A 17,547-nucleotide genomic window follows, 5' to 3' on the forward strand; every position below is an offset into this window, starting at 1 on the left:
ATGCCCTGTCACATTTGGATATCAAGGATAACGCTTCAATTCCTCAGACTGAGTTAATCATTCCCAGAGAAAGAATTATTGGATTGGTTCAATTTGCGGATCTCGAAGAACGTTTAAATCAAGAATTTGCGTCTTTAAATCTTGCAGAATGGGAACATCAAAGTGAGAGTCATGAGATAAAGGATGGTCGACCTTTCGTTCAAGGGAAACTTTTTGTTCCAACTGAAGAATTACAAACCGTGATTATTCAACACTTTCATGATGAACTGTTGTCTGGTCATAAGGGTACTAAAAAGACTCTGGAATTGATACGACGAGAATTTTGGTGGCCATCAATGGAAGCTCAGGTGGGACAATATGTGGCCTCTTGCAAACAATGTTTTAAGGGAAAAACTGCCTGGCAGGCTCCTCAGGGGTTATTGTTACCATTGCCACCAGCACCATACCCTTGGCATACGGTATCCATGGATTTCATTGTTGAACTTCCCTCTAGTCAGGGTTTTACCGTAATCTGGGTGGTGGTAGACCATTTCACAAAGATGAGCCATTTTGTACCTTTGCATTCCCTTCCCAATGCCCCTCAATTGGCTGAACTTTTCACTCAACACATAGTGAGAGCGCATGGTATTCCTAGAGTGGTTATTTCTGACAGAGGACCACAATTTGTATCTCGATTTTGGAGATCTTTCTTGAAAAGATTGGACATCGATTCTCGTTTGTCTTCCAGTTTCCATCCGGAGACTGATGGTCAAACGGAACGGGTGAATCAGGAACTGGAGCAGTATTTGCGATTGTTTCTGATGGACCATGAATCTGAGTGGCCGGAAATCCTTTGCGCGGCTGAATTCGCATATAATAATGCGGTTCATGCTAGTACAGGATTTTCCCCTTTTTACCTACATTTTGGTTGGCATCCCAACACCATGATAGGTAAACAAGACAGTGAAGTCCCTGCCGTAGAGGAAGTGATACAGAATCTACAACAAGTCCATAAGCAGGCCACAGTTAATTTAAATAGGGCCAAGGCTTCTTATAAGAAGTATGCTGACAAGAAAAGACGTCCTAGTCCTAGTTATGAAATGGGAGATCAGGTTTGGGTTTCTACACGTAATCTGAGATTAAAAGGGAATAGAAAATTTCAGCCAAGGTTTATAGGTCCCTTCTCGGTAGAAAAAGTGATCAACCCTGTCTGTGTGAAATTACAGCTTCCTTCAAAATTTAAGATTCATTCGGTTTTTCATGTTTCCTTATTAAGGAAAAGTCCTCCCAACTTAAGACAGAAAGGCCCGCCAGATCCAGTGCAGTTTCAGTCTGAAGAAGAATATGTGGTTAAACAGATCTTAGACTCCAAGATTAGGAAAAATAAGTTATTTTATCTAGTGGATTGGAAAGGTTTTGGTCCAGAGGAAAGAACTTGGGAACCAGAGGACAATATTCATTCACCCAGATTGCTAAGGGAGTTTCATAAAAGACATCCATTGAAACCCAAAAGAGTTGAGGGAGGAGTTTTGGTGGGGGGTACTGTCAGGATTGCCCCTCCCGATCACTCGGTTACATTTAGACCTGCTAATCCAAGTGATGTTACTGGAATGGTAATGGTCCTGTCAAGTCTGCAGCGACATGGTTTTGGGCGAATCATTTCAACTCCTGCCAAGCGCTGGTCTCAATTAGTGCATAGGAGATTGATATGCGGCATTTGCAAGGATCCTAAGATGGCCGCCGGTGTTGCCAAACCGGTTGTCGGTCTAGTTGCACGTCAGCAATCACCGCAGTTGTGGTCGCGCGCTCACTGATTTTCATCTGCGCACTTCAACTGTTTGTTTCCCCGAAGCGGCTGTCTATTCTCCTGCGGCGCTTCAGTTTTCGTATTTCAGGCGGTTCGTGAGTATAATTTTCTTCACAAGGCATTTCCTGCTTACCACATTTACGGTGAGATATTCCTGTAATCTCCAGTGGTGATTCTTGTATATATTTTCTTCGATAAGGAAAATGACGGTTCGTCACAGGAATTTTGGCCATTTGAACTCAACTTCTAGTGACTCTTAACTAGAGATAATCCGAAGGCCAGTTTCTCAGTTTAATCCAGAGACTCTTGTACTCGCAACTAAATAGAGACTGTATTTCAAAGTTTGTTTGGCATTCAGAAGATGACACCAGTCCTTAGAGTATCTACAAGTAGGTGTGCATTATATATATATATATATATATAAAGATACTTACCACCTTTAGAGAAGACTCCTCAACTCTTCAATTTCTGGTGTTGAATTTCAAGGTTCTAAGTTTAAAGACTGTTAAGACTTAGTTTAGGTAACCAGATTCAGAAGCTCCATATAGTTAGGTCAACAGTGAAAGCGAGTGGAGAATAATCAGGTGTTTTATGTTCTAGGTACACTACCACAGAAAGTAAGACAAAAACCAGTACAAGAGCTCAGTAGAGATTCGCTAGCCACCCTGAAGGTTAAGGTAACATAGACATAAGGTTTAGAGTCTAATCTTAGTATTAAGAGTTGCAATTATATTTTTGTATGAATCTGGTAGCATAATAACTCTTTTGACAGGAAGAAGAACAGAGCTGATTCCAAACTCCCTTCAGGCAAGAAGACGTGGCGTGTTTCGAACTCTCTATCCACTTCCCCTTTCCCCCCTCCTTGCTGTCGGAATCTACACGATTTTGACATTGAGGTGTGGGAGTTAGAGGCTTAGCATCGGCTCCTGCGGAATTCATCGTTGGAACTCAGGTACTTGACAGTTGCAGTCACTTCAATTGATATAACGTGTGCGTGTAGACTAGCAAGAACGCTATTTTCATACACCGCACTGTCCCAATAACCGCTTCTCCCTTCCTACGTACCTCCCGACTTTCAAGACTCACCGGGTTACGTTACTTTCTGCAGATCAGCCGACCTGGATACTCGTGTTGTAAAAACCGGTTTTTTCGTCTTGCCAATTCTTCACGGGGTGTAAAGGGCAGCTGTTGATAATCCACCACGGATCCATGTACTGCTTCGGTTAAACTCAGCCGCCAGCTTCTGGGGAGGAGGTCTGGAAACGAAGGTAACCGCCCTTCGTGATTAACTCCTGGAAACTCGAACCACTTCCTGATTCCGCCAACGGCAGATTAGGCGAGGAAAGAGACACAGACCTCTGAGGTTCAGTGGGCAAAAGTATGGTTTATTTTGGGTGACCCAACACAACGCGTTTCAAGCCCGTAAGCCCTTGTTCACATGTCAAAGTGGAAAAAACACCATCTATTATTCAAAGTGAATGACCCCACCCCCACTTTCTGACATCATAGGTCACATGTAGATGGGCATGGACAACAGACTAAGGTAACCACAACAAAATCGTTTTGTAGTTTAAACCCCATAGACAGAATGATATTTCATGACACATTTGATATATATCTACACATGTTTAAAACAATATTTAAAAACATGTTAAGTGCTTAAGTGTCATAGTCTTTGTAAAACAATAAATACAATTCATTTTAAGATTCTCTTTGGATAAATCCAAGACTGCCTATATTGCTGCAGCGCCCATACAAAGTTATTACCGGATAAATCCGATTATTTTCAATTCAGTCAATGTGGCCTATTAGTCTTGTGTGTCTAATAGCACGTATTTTTTTATATGTTATCATGATTACATGAATATTCATATTTTCTTAGTAGGTTTTTTTTTTTTCCTTTTTTTTATTTTATATATATACATTCAGTGAGAATTCTTATTTGGGCTTAACAATGAGTAACTCTGTTCCTGCTGTCCATCTTGCAAGTCGATACCGGCAGAATATTCCATCTGTGTCAATTACCACGGGTCAATGTTGTCATTTCAAAATGCTCTGAGCAATTTACACAGCGTGCTTTTTATCATATGTCTCTGTAATTTTATGAGGGCTATATTTTTTGAGGGCATTGGCACCAGATTCCATCTTATCTAGCTCAGTATAACGTTGAATTATTAACATGGCGTGCGCTTTAAGAAACAGGCTGGTGACTTTTAATTTTGTGCATTAAGCGCAACAGGTTCATCACAGACACACTTTGGCAGTTGACGGCTGTTTTCAGTATTATGCTGATGTGTGCACTATATTGTGTTGCATTATTGTTTGCATCGCATAGCATGAATTTGTATGTGTTTATAATCAAATTCTCTTTGTTCACATTAGTGCTTTTACATAACAATATGTTTATGTCAGGATACTGCCTCCAAACCATAGTATGTCTTTCATGTCCATGCTTATCTAGGGTGGAAAACTACATAATTACTTACTGAGTTTTGGCGCCAAGTAGATTGATAAAGGCTGCTGCGCAGCCGAAACGCGTCTCTCTGGTCGCAGGGTCGGGGGAGACCCCAGAAAATAAATATTGCTGTATCTTGAAAGCCTTGTGTATGTGCCTTCTTCACTCAGAGCAGGATTTGGTGTTCATATATATATATATATATATATATATATATATATATATATATATATATATATATATATATATATATATATATATCCAACAAAAATGTGCTCTGAGGCGAGAATGAGCCTACTGTAGGGTGGGGTTGCCATGAATTCATTAAATACAGCGAGCCCAGTCCAGAGTCACATTTCTTTCTCCATACGCGTTTCGAAACCTAACGGTTTCTTCATCAGAGGAACATCACTTTGATGGAAAGTACTGCCCCAAGCTTTTAAACGCACGCGCCAGATAAATTGCTTCTAGGTGGACTTCAATGCATGGCATGCTGGTGCCTGTATTTTATGACAACAGGCATCATTGTTACCCCAGAGGGTTCCATTCAAAGTGTAGAGTAAAAGTCAATAAAATGCCCATGTGGGCGTCCGGGCCGAGGAAGCTGTTATTTTCATATCTCTGCCCCGCTGTGCCTTTCATCCCGACGTGTGTTTTCTCTGCAGTTCCACTTCCTAAAGTTATCTAGTGAAGACACTCAAGGAACAATGGCATTGGCAAAGTTACAGACGCACAAGGTCACTGAAGATACTTTCTTGGCTTCCTTTATGTAGTTGATGCACAATTCATTTATCCAACGAGGTAGCACCTACTAATTAGCCAGTAGAAAGTACTTTAGTTGGATAGAGGTGTTGCACAAAACAGTGGCGGCCTTTTGGATATATAAGCTGAGCAGGATTCATTCTGGCACGATTCTCATTACACACAAGTGAAACCTTAACATGTTACAGTTAGGAAATAACAATTTAGAAAATTTGAAATTGACTGAAAAAACCCAAAGCTTACAAGGACGTTATAGTTAGGAAACAGGATTTAAAAAACCTTAGACATTCACTGACAAGACCAAAGGTTACAGGTACGTTATAATTTGGTAATGGAATTAAAAACCTTGGAAAATCCCCGAAAACACAAAGGTTAGGGACGTCATAGTTAAGAAATAGAATTTGGGAAACCTTAGAAATTCACTTAAAAAACAAAGGTTACAGGGACGTTATAGTTAGGCTCAGATTTCACTGTTACAAAACCAGTGAAATTCAGCAATTATACCTAGCTGAACTGACTATAACTCACGTCCCTGCAATGCACTGCTTATGACCTCACATATTACATCACTCATGACATGATCAGTGACATCATAAACCCAATTATACATAGGGATTATCAGCCATTGGGAAGTGCCAATGCCTAACAAGTTCTGTTGTTACTGTTGTTAGAGAACACTTTGTTAGGTGTGTGTGTGTGTGCATGTGCAAGGGCAAAATACAGCCATTCACAGTGAAAGCATCCAATTGCCTAAGTTGGCAAGTCCATTGATCTATGCCTTATGCTGGGGTGGGAGGGAGTACAAGATAAGTGGCATGTAAACCGACCAATGGTAAAATAGTGTTGCTTGAAAGCCCCAAAATATGTTTGTAGCTTTAAATGATTTCTTTGGGAAAAAAGGAGGCTGGCATGACAGTTAAATCTGTCTTTAGGCCAGACCCCCAAAGGAGTTTCACTTTTGTCTATATGTGAACCCATATCTAACTAATGACCTAGCCTTTCTTTAAAAAGTCTTTTCATAATCCTTTCCAATCTTTTTGATGCACATTCCAAACTCCTGAAAGAGCCGTCCCCATTTTGGTGCTGTTAAATGTTTATGTATACAAAAGTCAGTTTTTGGACTATTTTAACACATTTCGTTGAAAGAAAATGTGAGACAGTGATTCAGAGACCCCTGGATCACTTAGAAGAACTTGAACTGAACTGTCTTTCCCATCGGATACTAATGCAAGTCAGCAAGAGAAAGCATACAGTAATCTTCTCAGTAAACTCTCGTGTGGAGGTGGGATATTTTGTTAAACCCACTAGTGCCTGAGAAACAGTGTTCCTGGCAGATTAAGATAGATTGTAGGTAAACCAGAAATGCGTGGTTACACACACAAACATCTCTACAATGTTCTGTGTTCATGTTATTGTCAAAGATATATTATTTGATTTCAGAAATTGTTCTGTTTAAAAAAAATAACTGATAGGGCATTTCACTGATTATTTTGTTTAATTCCAATGAAAATTGCCCTTATTTGGAATGTTTGCTTGCCATCTAGTGGCTAATGTGATATAGTGTTGTATCATTATCAATTAATGTTCAATCTGGGGATGGGTTTAGACCCAGATCTCTGTACTGGGGTGAATGTATGACATTGTTCTGCATTCTGTCCATCAATTTTTTTTTGTATTTGTCACCCCAAGTGGGACGGGTATGCCCAGACGTGGGTCTCGTGCTCTCCATGCCACTGGAGTCAAGCTATCCTGGCTGATGAGGAGTGAAACCTCGAAACCGGCCCTAGGATGCTTGTTTCTAGTCCAGGGAGGACCTGGCCTGGCAGTTCTGGCTAGACTGTTCCCATTGGGCACAGGTCAAGACTGATTTGCATATGGCTAGGATTAAACTGGAATGGCATGGGGAGCAAAAAAACTATGGACTTCGGCCCAGATCTATGTACTGGGGTGAATGTATGACATTGTTCTGCATTCTGTCCATCAATTGTGCGTTTTGGAGCTCCTCAGAGTTGCATAAAAACTCTGCAAGATTCCGTGGAGTTCCACAAATTGGCAGAATTAGGCATTTCACGCTGCTCGTGCTGATTTTTAGCTCCGGGTGCTTGTTCCACGCAGAAAAATCAGCATGAACAGCCCCATGCGGCACACCATTTCTCAAGTTGATTTTGCTGCCTCTCAAGAAGATTTTATACTCAATCTGCAGTTTTCTGTCCACGAAAGGTCACAACAATTCGCATTGAGGAATTCTCACCAAGTGCCCGCCTAGTGACCAGAATTTGTGATAAGGGACACCAAATCTTGCTCGCGTTCACCAATTTACCGCCAGCGTGTCTTGCGCAAGAAAAAACTCCAACCACGCGGAAGTTCACCGCATTTGGCCAAAACTCTGTGTTACAGGCATAATGTGGACTGGGTAAAACTTTGCCAACTCTGCCGGTGTATCAAAATTTCTCTCCCTTTCCTAAATTAATCCTATCCTCAAAGTTATCTCATCGAGCGCCAAAGTGGCGGAAATGCCTTGATTTAAAAGTTTAAATTCAATTGAAAAGTAATTTAGTAAAACCTAACTTCACACCAAAATGGTGTAGTTCGTTGAATGAGTAAATCTTATTAATTCACAAGTCACCACTCCAAGATCAGAGGCTAAACAGTATCTTGATGAGCATTGTTTACTTTCTGTAACTTCCACTCACTGAGCCTGGGACATTCCACGTTAGCTTTAACAAAAAAAATACTAATTAGCAGTGCAATGTGCAGTCTTCCAAAACGAACTAAAAACAAACATTTAAAAAAAAGTTATTACCATGTTTCATTTTTGTGAATACATGAAAAATGAATAGTCTGAATAAAATCTTCACCTCTGTGCTTCACAGGATTGATAGAGCCTTGCAAAACTCAAAGTGCATCAACAGTAAGGCATAATTTAGGCCAATAATATAGTTCATATTCAATATATATTTTGCCTCAGCCCATTTATGTAACCCTAGACCTGTAAACACATCTACAAGTTCTATCATCTGACACAGAGGTTGGAAAATCAGTTTAACCCCTTCGGGGCTGATGACGAGCTGGGCTCGTCATGGAGCAGGGCGCTCGCACGCTGATGACGAGCCCAGCTCGTCATGAGCCCCACCCTCGGGGGAAGCGCCAGCGCTCCCCCCGAGTCTGCCCGATTTTCTTCTTTTCTGCGGGGATGGCAGGGGAAGACCTTCCCCTGCCTCCCCCCGCCCTCCCCGCCCGCGTCATCAATGACGTCAGCGCGCGAGGCGCGCTGACGTCACTGGAGGTTCCCTTTGTTTACCGACGCGCAGGGAAGCCATTTGCTTCCTGCGCGTCATTGTAGAAAGAGGTTCGTTTTGCGGCTGGGGTGGGGGGGATTGTTTTGAAACTTGCATCGAGGGGAAAGGAAAGGCTTTTCCTTTCCCTCGATGCAACTTTAGAGCATTCCTGCTGCACGATCGTGCGATCGTGCAGCTGGAATGCTAGGGATTTCAATTTTATTTTTTTTATTTTTCAATTTCGTTGTTCGGGGAGCGGCCCCTTGGGGAAGGGTCGCTCCCCTTTTTGGGGGAACAGTAACTTTGAAGTGTTTTCGTGCCTCTTATGTTTATAAATGGCCGTTTAAAAAAAAAAAATGCTGATGGGGGTCATTTTGAAATTATAATTATAGTGCTCATTTTAATCAAGGATGCAAGTGCCTCTGTCCTTCATTACTTTTACTTTGTGTTTATCTGAAGTGGCTAAAAAACACATCTGTCCTGCCTAGGCAAAGCTCACTAGTGTTTTTGGGCTGATGAATGTTTTTTTGTATTTGTGCTGCAATTCGAACACATGCTTTGTCTCCAGTGACCATGTGTGTGTTACTATGCCATCGCAGCGATGTGCGAAGGATTCCCTTGAGTGAGCTGTCCATCATAGTGGGAAGCTCACAAATGTTTTTGGGCTGATGATTGTTTTCCTGAATTTGTGCTGCAACTCGAGCGCCATCTTTGTCTCCAGTGACCATGTGTGCGTTACTATGCAATCGCACAGATGTGCGCAGGGGTCCCTTGTGTGAGCTGTCCATCATAGTGGAAAGGTCACAAATGTTTTTGGGCTGATGAATGTTTTCCTGAATTTGTGCTGCAACTCGATCACCTGCTTTGTCTCTAGTGACCTTTGTGTGTGTTATTATGCCATTGCACCGATGTGCGCAGGGGTCCCTTGAGTGAGCTGTCCATCATAGTGGGAAGCTCACAAATGTTTTTGGGCTGATGATTGTTTTCCTGAATTTGTGCTGCAACTCGAGCGCCATCTTTGTCTCCAGTGTCCATGTGTGCGTTACTATGCAATCGCACAGATGTGCGCAGGGGTCCCTTGTGTGAGCTGTCCATCATAGTGGGAAGGTCACAAATGTTTTTGGGCTGATGAATGTTTTCCTGAATTTGTGCTGCAACTCGAGCGCTTGCTTTGTCTCCAGTGACCGTGTGTGTTACTATGCCATCGCACCGATGTGTGCACAGGTCCCTTGAGTGAGCTATCCATCATAGTGGGTAAATTTAGGAAAGATGGTGCACTCCGCTAGTTGGTGGGCGTGGCCAAACGGGGGTCTTCTGTGTGAGTTTACATGCCTCTTATGTGTATAAATGGTCAGAGACTGATGAGAGCAGCAGATGGGGAAAAAGAAGCTCCTGGTCATAGGAACTGTTTTTGGATTGCGCTTGTGAAAATCAAGGATGCAAGTGCCTCTGTCCAGCATCACAGTTAACCACAGTAATTCTGCTGCCCCCCTCCCCATGAGAATCCCTGATGACGTCAGCGCGCACAGCACGCGCCAACATCTTCAGGGATTCCCAGGCGGTCTGGAAGCCATTTGCTTCCTGCGCCTGGAGGTGTTAGGTTGGTTTTGAGATTTTTGGGGGGGTTTGGGGCTGCAAAGAGGCATCAGGGGAGAGGCAAGTGAATTTCCTCTCTCCTGATGTTTCTTTGCAGGGCATTTCTGCCTCACGGTCGCGCACAGCATTGCGATTGTACGGTGGAAATGCCCCCACTAGCACCAGGGATTTTATTTTAGATTGTAGGAAGTGACCCCTTGGGCAAGGGTCGCTTCCAGGTGGGTCGGATTTGAAATTTAGATTTTCTGCCCCCCCGGTGGGCAAATGAACCCGTACTTTTGTCCGTTTTGCCCTTTTTGATGGCCTATCTGTGTGGATGTGATTTTGGGGGTAAATTTGTGTGTTGTTTATTCATTTGTTATGTTGTTTGTGAAATGTAGTATTAATTTTTTTTTTTCTTCTTTGTTTTTGATCCAGGCTTTTGCTGTTTGTATTGGTGTAGGTTGTGGTTCAGTTAATGCTGGTTTTGCAGCTTGTGTAGTTGCATGTGCTTGGTAAGTAAATGTTTTTGTACTACTTTCCCTAGATGAATGTGTTTTTATGAAAAGTGTAGTTATTGCTGTTTGTGTGGCTTTGTGTTTCTTGATTGTTAACTTTTTTTTTGTATTGCTGCTTGATGTGTACTTTGTCTAATCTATACTTTTTTTTTCTTTCTAGTGGGATTTCCTTTCTTTTTGCTGTGTTTCAGCAGAGTAGGTGCTGGTGAGTGTTCTTATATTTGGTTAGATTTGAATTGTTTTTGAGTGTATTGATTTTTGTGTGAAGACTCTACCTTGTTTACTTCTTACTTTGCACAGTGTAGGTTGTTGTTCACTTGTGTGTGTAGTCTTCTTGCTTTGTAAGGATAATGGCTGCTCGCAGGATGACTGCTAAGCAGGTTGTTAATTTTTTTTTTTTAGTCTTCCTCTGACCATGGTCCAGACACTGACTCCGATTCGGAGCATGAGGTAGGTGCAGAAGATTCAGGCAGTGAGTTTTCTCTTCGCATGGTATCATCGGATGATGATTCTTCTTCTAGTGCTGATGAAGTGCCTGTGGTAGAGAGGGACATTGCTGTGCCGGTAGAGAGGCAAGAGCCATCTGAGCGGCAGCCTAGGTCCTCAAGGTTTCCCTTTTTTTCTCGTCGGGAAGAGGCAAGTGTGGTAAAGGCTGCGCCCAAAAGGTTTCACATTGCTGTGGTGCGCCAAGGGTTATCTGGTGCTGCTAGTCTTCCTGTTGTAGAGCAGCATGAGGCATCTGGTGCTGCTAGTCTTTCTGTTGTTGTTGAGCAGCAAGTGGCATCTGGGGATGCGAGTTCTTCTGTTGATGTTGAGATGCAAGAGGCAGCTGGGGATGTGAGTTCTCCTGTTGGTGTAGAGATGCAAAATGTATCTGGGGGTGCTAGTATTCCTGTTGGTGTAGTAATGCAAGAGGCATCTGGGGATGCTAGTGTTCCTGTTGATGTAGTGCAGCAAGAGGCAGCTGGGCTGCAGGCTAGGGTGGCTTTTTCTCCCGATGTTAGTGATGACGTCTGGGTTGCCCCTGGCATGGTGCAGCCGGAATTGCCAGACTTCACTGGTGTTCCAGGGTGTAGAGTGAATACTGACAATTTTTTGCCAATTCAATTTTTTCTGTTGTTTTTTGACAATGAGTTTTTGCAAGAGATTGTGGAGCAAACTAATTTGTATGCAGAGCAGTATTTGAGGGACCACAGTGCCAGCCTTAAGCCCCATTCTAGAGCTACCCATTGGTCTCCCACATATGTTGAAGAGATGAAGAAGTTTTTGGGATTAACTTTTTTGATGGGCTTGCTGAGGAAGCCATCAATGTCTTCTTATTGGTCCACTAGTCCCTTGATGGCAACATCTATATTTCCAGCAGTTATGTCTTGTGATCGATATATGCTTCTTCTTCGCATGATGCATTTTGTTGATAATGATTTAGCGTTGCCACGCGATCACCCTGATTGTGACCGTCTTTTTAAGATTCGGCCTGTCCTTGATCACTTTGTTGATCGTTTTCCTGAGATCTTTGCTCCTGGAAAAGAAATAGCTGTGGACGAGTCTTTGGTATTGTTCAAGGGCCGCTTGGTTTTTAGGCAATACATTCCTAGTAAGAGGGCACGCTATGGAATCAAACTGTATATGCTGTGTGACAGTGATACTGGATATGTTTATAATTTCAGGGTGTACACCGGTAAGGATTCCAGCATTAACACTTCTGCTTGTCCGTCCACTTTTGGAGTGACTGAGAAAATTGTGTGGGAACTAGGTAGACGATTATTTAACAAAGGCCACCATTTATATGTAGATAACTTCTACACTAGTGTGCGTTTGTTCAAGGAATTGGCCAAAGTGGGCACTGTTGCTTGTGGCACGATGCGCAGTAACCGGAGAGGTTTCCCCAATAGAACTTGTTTGCAAAAGGCTTGTGCGGGGACAGTCTACTGCATTGCGATGTGGGAAGCTTCTAGCTGTGAAGTTTTCAGACAGGAGAGATGTGTACATGCTGACTACTATCCATGACGAAAGCACTGAAGCTCTGCCTGTTCGGGGTGAGAGTGCTGAAGTGCGTAAACCTGTGTGCATTTTACAGTACAATAAGTACATGGGTGGTGTTGACAGAGTAGATCAGAGGTTGGAACCTTATGCTGCTCTTCGAAAGGCTTACGTTTGGTACAAGAAGTTGGCTATCCATCTTTTCCACTTGGCACCCTTTAATGCTTTTGTTGTTTTCCAGAAATCTTGTCCTGAGTCAAAGATGCCTTTTGTTAAGTTTCAGGAGACTATAATAGGCAGCCTTGTACTAGTGGAACAGGCAAGTGTGCCAAGATTTGGAGTGGTGGAGGAAGTGGCTAGACTGAAAGATCGCCACTTTCCAGAATACATTCCTCCCACAACTGCAAAAGACCATCCCACTAAAAGATGTAGAGTCTGTTGGCGAAGAGAAGTGCGGAGGGAATCTCGTATGTACTGCCCTGACTGTCCTTCAAATCCTGGATTGTGTGTGCCAGCTTGTTTTAAATCGTACCACACACAAAAGAAGTTTTGGGAGTTTCATTGAGCTTGTAAGTGTACTGTCTGGTCTGTATTCTGTAATATTTTTTAGTCTGCTTTAAGGTTTGCATTAGTGCAAAGCATTTAGTTTTTGAATTTGTGTTAGCAGATTTGTAGGTTTCTTCATTTGATTTGTGGTATTTCTTAAAAAAATTCTAATTTCGATGGTGGTGTGTGCAGGATTGTGCTTGGATTGTTGGTGTGCGTGGACTGGCGTTTGGCTGGTGGTGTGCGTGGTCTGGTGCTTGGCTGGCATAGTGCATGGATTGGAGTTGTGCTGGGGGGTGAGTGGATTTTTGCTTGGCTGGCGGAGTGCATGGTTAGGTGCTTGGCTGGTGGTGTGAGTGGATGGCGCTTGGCTGGTGGTGTGCGTGGTCTGGTGCTTGGCTGGCATAGTGCATGGATTGGAGTTGTGCTGGGGGGGTGCGTGGATTTTTGCTTGGCTGGCGGAGTGCATGGTTAGGTGCTTGGCTGGCGGTGTGAGTGGAGTGGTGCTTGGCTGGCGGTGTGTGTGGAGTGGTGCTTGGCTGGCGGTGTGTGTGGAGTGGTGCTTGGCTGGTGTTGTGTTTGTGGAGTGGCGCTTGGCTGATGGTGTGCGTGGAGTGATGCTTGGCTGGTGGTGTGTGTGGAATGGTACTTGGCTGTCGGTGTGCGCTGAGTGGTGTTTGGCTGGCGGTGTGCAAGTCTGGTGCTTGGATGGTGGTGTGGGTGGACTGGCGCTCGGCAGGTGGTGTGTGAGTAGTTACTTTCTGTTGGTCACTACACACACTGCTAGTTGAGTGACACTCCACACAGTCCATCATTTTGTGTAGTTGCAGTGTCAGAAATGTGGGCGTGTGAAAGTGATGGGCCCTTGAATGGCGCTGTTTGCTGGTGTGTGTGTTGAAATGTGATGGGTCCGTGGCTGGCGGTGTGAATGTTTTGTATGTGTAACGCGTACGAAAGGTGTATGAATGGCCTGTAAAGAGGTTGGTGCCTTGACGTGGCTTTACAGCTCACGAGCTGTGAGTCAGTGGTTCAGTTGATCATACTTTCAATTATACGCAGTGTATTTCATTTTTGATGAAATTACTTGCGTATCCAATTGTATGTACTGAATCATCACTCACCCTCGTGCCAAATCCAACCAGTATGTGTGTATGCTTGCGGATTAGATGGGTGTGCAGTAATAATTGTTTTTTTTCTCTTTCTGCAGTAGGGTGTACCTTGTCCCTTATTGTGATTGTTGTAATGTGTTGCTTTTCCATTCGGATGGTGTCAATGGTCTGGTTTGTATCAGGTATGAAAGGTGCGTGAATGGCCTGTAAAACGGTTGGTGCCTTGTCGTGGCTTTACAGCTCACGAGTTGCGAGTCACTGGTTCGGTTTTTATGCATTTATTTATTGACAGAGCATTTCATTTTTTTGAAATATCTTGTTAATAAAATTTGATGTACTGAACCATCACTCGCCCTCGTGCCAAATCCAACCTGTATGTGTGTGTCTTTGAGGAATAGATAGCCGTGCTTGAATGTTTGACTTTTGAGTAACTCTGTTAAGGTGTGGTATCCTTTTACTTGGGAGAACAAGGGGAACGCAGGGTGGTAGGACATTTTTGCCGGCACGGCGATCCCACGCCAAAAAGTTTGGAAAAGTGCTATTTTTACCTAATTTTAAGGTTTGCAAGGAGTTCTGGGTAGGAAAACATTGGGGGACCCACGCATGCCATACCTCCCTGAACTCTCCCGGGTGTCTAGTTTTCAGAACTGTTTGGGTTTGCTACTTTCCAAAGAATACCACCCAGCCCCGGGCCAAAAACTCAGGTGCCCCCCCCCTCCCAAAATCAAAGTTATATTGCTTCAGGGTATTTTAAATTCACCACCGTACGATTTGGACCTTTTCCTGTTGCAGCCACTATGGCTACCCACGCAAGTGAGGTACCGTTTTTATCGGGAGACCTGGGGGAACGCTGGGTGGGAGGTAATTTGTGTGAGCCCAGTGATGCCACGCTTTCCCAGACTACAACGTGTGAAAAAATTGATTTTTTTCTGCTAAAATTGAGGTTTGCAAGGGATTCTGGGTAAAGGAATAATGGAGGATCCACGCAAGCCATACCTCCTTGGAAGCCCCCGGTGTCTACTTTTCAGAAATGTGTGGGTTTGGTAGGTTTCCATAGATGGCTGTCTCGCACGGGGCCAGAAACCCAGGTAACCCCTCTTGCAAAAGCTGGTGAATTTAACAATGGTGACAATGTCAAGTCCACCAGCTTTTGCAAGAGGGGTTTCCTGGGTTTTTGGCCCCGTGCGAGACAGCCATCTAGGGAAACCTACCAAACCCACACATTTCTGAAAAGTAGACACCCGGGGGCTTCCAAGGAGGTATGGCTTGCGTGGATCCTCCAACGTTCCTTTACCCAGAATCCCTTGCAAACCTCATTTTTTGCTTGGAAAAAATCATTTTTTTTACACGTTTTAGTGTGGGAAAGCGTGGCATCACTGGGCTCACACAAATTACCTCCCACCCAGCGTTCCCCCAGGTCTCCCGATAAAAACGGTACCTCACTTGCGTGGGTAGGCATAGTGGCTGCTTTAGGAAAAGGTCCAATTCATACTGTGGAGACCAATAAATTACCTTTAGCCAAATAATCTAATTTTTTGAGGGGGTCACCTGAGCTTTTGGCCCGGATCTTGGCGGGCATCTTTGGAAACTACCAAACCCAAACAGTTCTGAAAACTAGACACCCGGGGGAGTCCAGGGAGGTATGGCATGCATGGGTCCCCCAATGTTTTCCTACCCAGAAACCCCTGCAAACCTTAAATTTTGGTAAAAAAACCTACTTTTCCGTACTTTTTTGGGTGGGATCTCGCTGCCAGCACAAATGTCCTACCACCCAGCGTTTCCCTTGTTCTCCCGAGTAAAATGATACCTCACTTGTGTGGGTGGGCCAAAGGCATGTGACTCAGGCTGGGGGGCTTAATTTGTAAAACTTAAATATGACTAAAAACTACTTTTTTCAAAATTCATTTTTGGCGTGTTCTGCTTTGGGGCACCCACACAAGTGAGGTATCCTTTTACTCGGGAGAACAAGGGGAACGCAGGGTGGTAGGACTTTTTTGCCGGCACGGCGATCCCACGCCAAAACGTTTGGAAAAGTGCTATTTTTACCTAATTTTAAGGTTTGCAAGGAGTTCTGGGTAAGAAAACATTGGGGGACCCACGCATGCCATACCTCCCTGGACTCCCCCGGGTGTCTAGTTTTCAGAACTGTTTGGGTTTGCTACTTTGCAAAGAATACCACCGAGCCCCGGGCCACAAACTCAGATCCCCCCCCCCAAAATCAAGGTAGTTTTGCAATAAGGTAATGTAAATTCACCACCGTAAGATTTGAACCGTTTCCTGTTGCAGCCACTATGTCTATCCACGCAAGTGAGGTACCATTTTTTTCAGGAGACCTGGGGGCACGCTGGGTGGGTGGAATTTTGTGGATCCACGCAGATTCCAGAACTTTCCACCACAGAAATGTGAGGAAAATGTGTTTTTTTGTCAAATTTTTATGTTTGCAAGGGATTCTGGGTAACAAAACCTGGGGGTAGGCAGACGAGTCACCCTATCCTGAATTTCCCTGGGTGTCTAGTTTTCAAAAATGCATAGGTTTGCTAGGTTTCCCTAGGTGCTGGCAGAGCTACGACGCAAAAACAAAAGGTAGTCTTTTTGTCCAAAACGTGCTAAATTTCACTGGGAAATTGAGGTGCGACCATGCTGCGTTTTGCGCTGTTTCATGTCGCAGCCACTATGCCTACCCACGCAAGTGAGGTACCATTGTTTTCGGGAGACCTGGGGGCACGCTGGGTGGGTGGAAATTTGTTGATCCACGCAGATTCCAGAACTTTCCACCACAGAAATTTGAGGAAAATGTGATTTTTTTGTCAAATTTTTATGTTTGCAAGGGATTCTGGGTAACAAAACCTGGGGGTAGGCAGACGAGTCACCCCATCCTGAATTCCCCTGGGTGTCTAGTTTTAAAAAATGTATAGGTTTGCTAGGTTTCCCTAGGTGCTGGCAGAGCTACGGCGCAAAAAGAAAAGGTAGTCTTTTTGTCCAAAACGTGCTAAATTTCACTGGGAAATTGAGGTGCGACCATGCTGCGTTTTGCGCTGTTTCATGTCGCAGCCACTATGCCTACCCACGCAAGTGAGGTACCATTTTTTTCGGGAGACCTGGGGGCACGCTGGGTGGGTGGAAATTTGTTGATCCACGCAGATTCCAGAACTTTCCACCACAGAAATTTGAGGAAAATGTGATTTTTTTGTCAAATTTTTATGTTTGCAAGGGATTCTGGGTAACAAAACCTGGGGGTAGGCAGACGAGTCACCCCATCCTGAATTCCCCTGGGTGTCTAGTTTTAAAAAATGTATAGGTTTGCTAGGTTTCCCTAGGTGCTGGCAGAGCTACGGCGCAAAAAGAAAAGGTAGTCTTTTTGTCCAAAACGTGCTAAATTTCACTGGGAAATTGAGGTGCGACCATGCTGCGTTTTGCGCTGTTTCATGTCGCAGCCACTATGCCTACCCACGCAAGTGAGGTACCATTGTTTTCGGGAGACCTGGGGACACGCTGGGTGGGTGGAAATTTGTTGATCCACGTAGATTCCAGAACTTTC

General features: G+C 43.9%; 1 protein-coding gene across 8 annotated transcripts in view; it reads left to right on the top strand.

Moving 5' to 3' along the window:
- The window catches only part of LOC144761592 (monocarboxylate transporter 10-like), a 1,000,737-nt gene that overhangs the window by 228,000 nt on the left and 755,190 nt on the right, over positions 1–17,547 (top strand). Inside the window, exons 2-3 of one of the 8 annotated variants that reach the window (XM_078646890.1) lie at positions 10,295–10,371; positions 10,535–10,579. The exons of the other annotated variants lie outside the window; for them this stretch is intronic. The gene's annotated coding sequence lies outside the window, so the exon portion shown is untranslated. The remainder of the gene's footprint in view (positions 1–10,294; positions 10,372–10,534; positions 10,580–17,547) is intronic. 8 annotated transcript variants of the gene reach the window in all.

This window comes from Lissotriton helveticus, chromosome 6 (genome assembly GCF_964261635.1).
Source record: "Lissotriton helveticus chromosome 6, aLisHel1.1, whole genome shotgun sequence".
Classification (NCBI taxonomy): domain Eukaryota; kingdom Metazoa; phylum Chordata; class Amphibia; order Caudata; family Salamandridae; genus Lissotriton; species Lissotriton helveticus.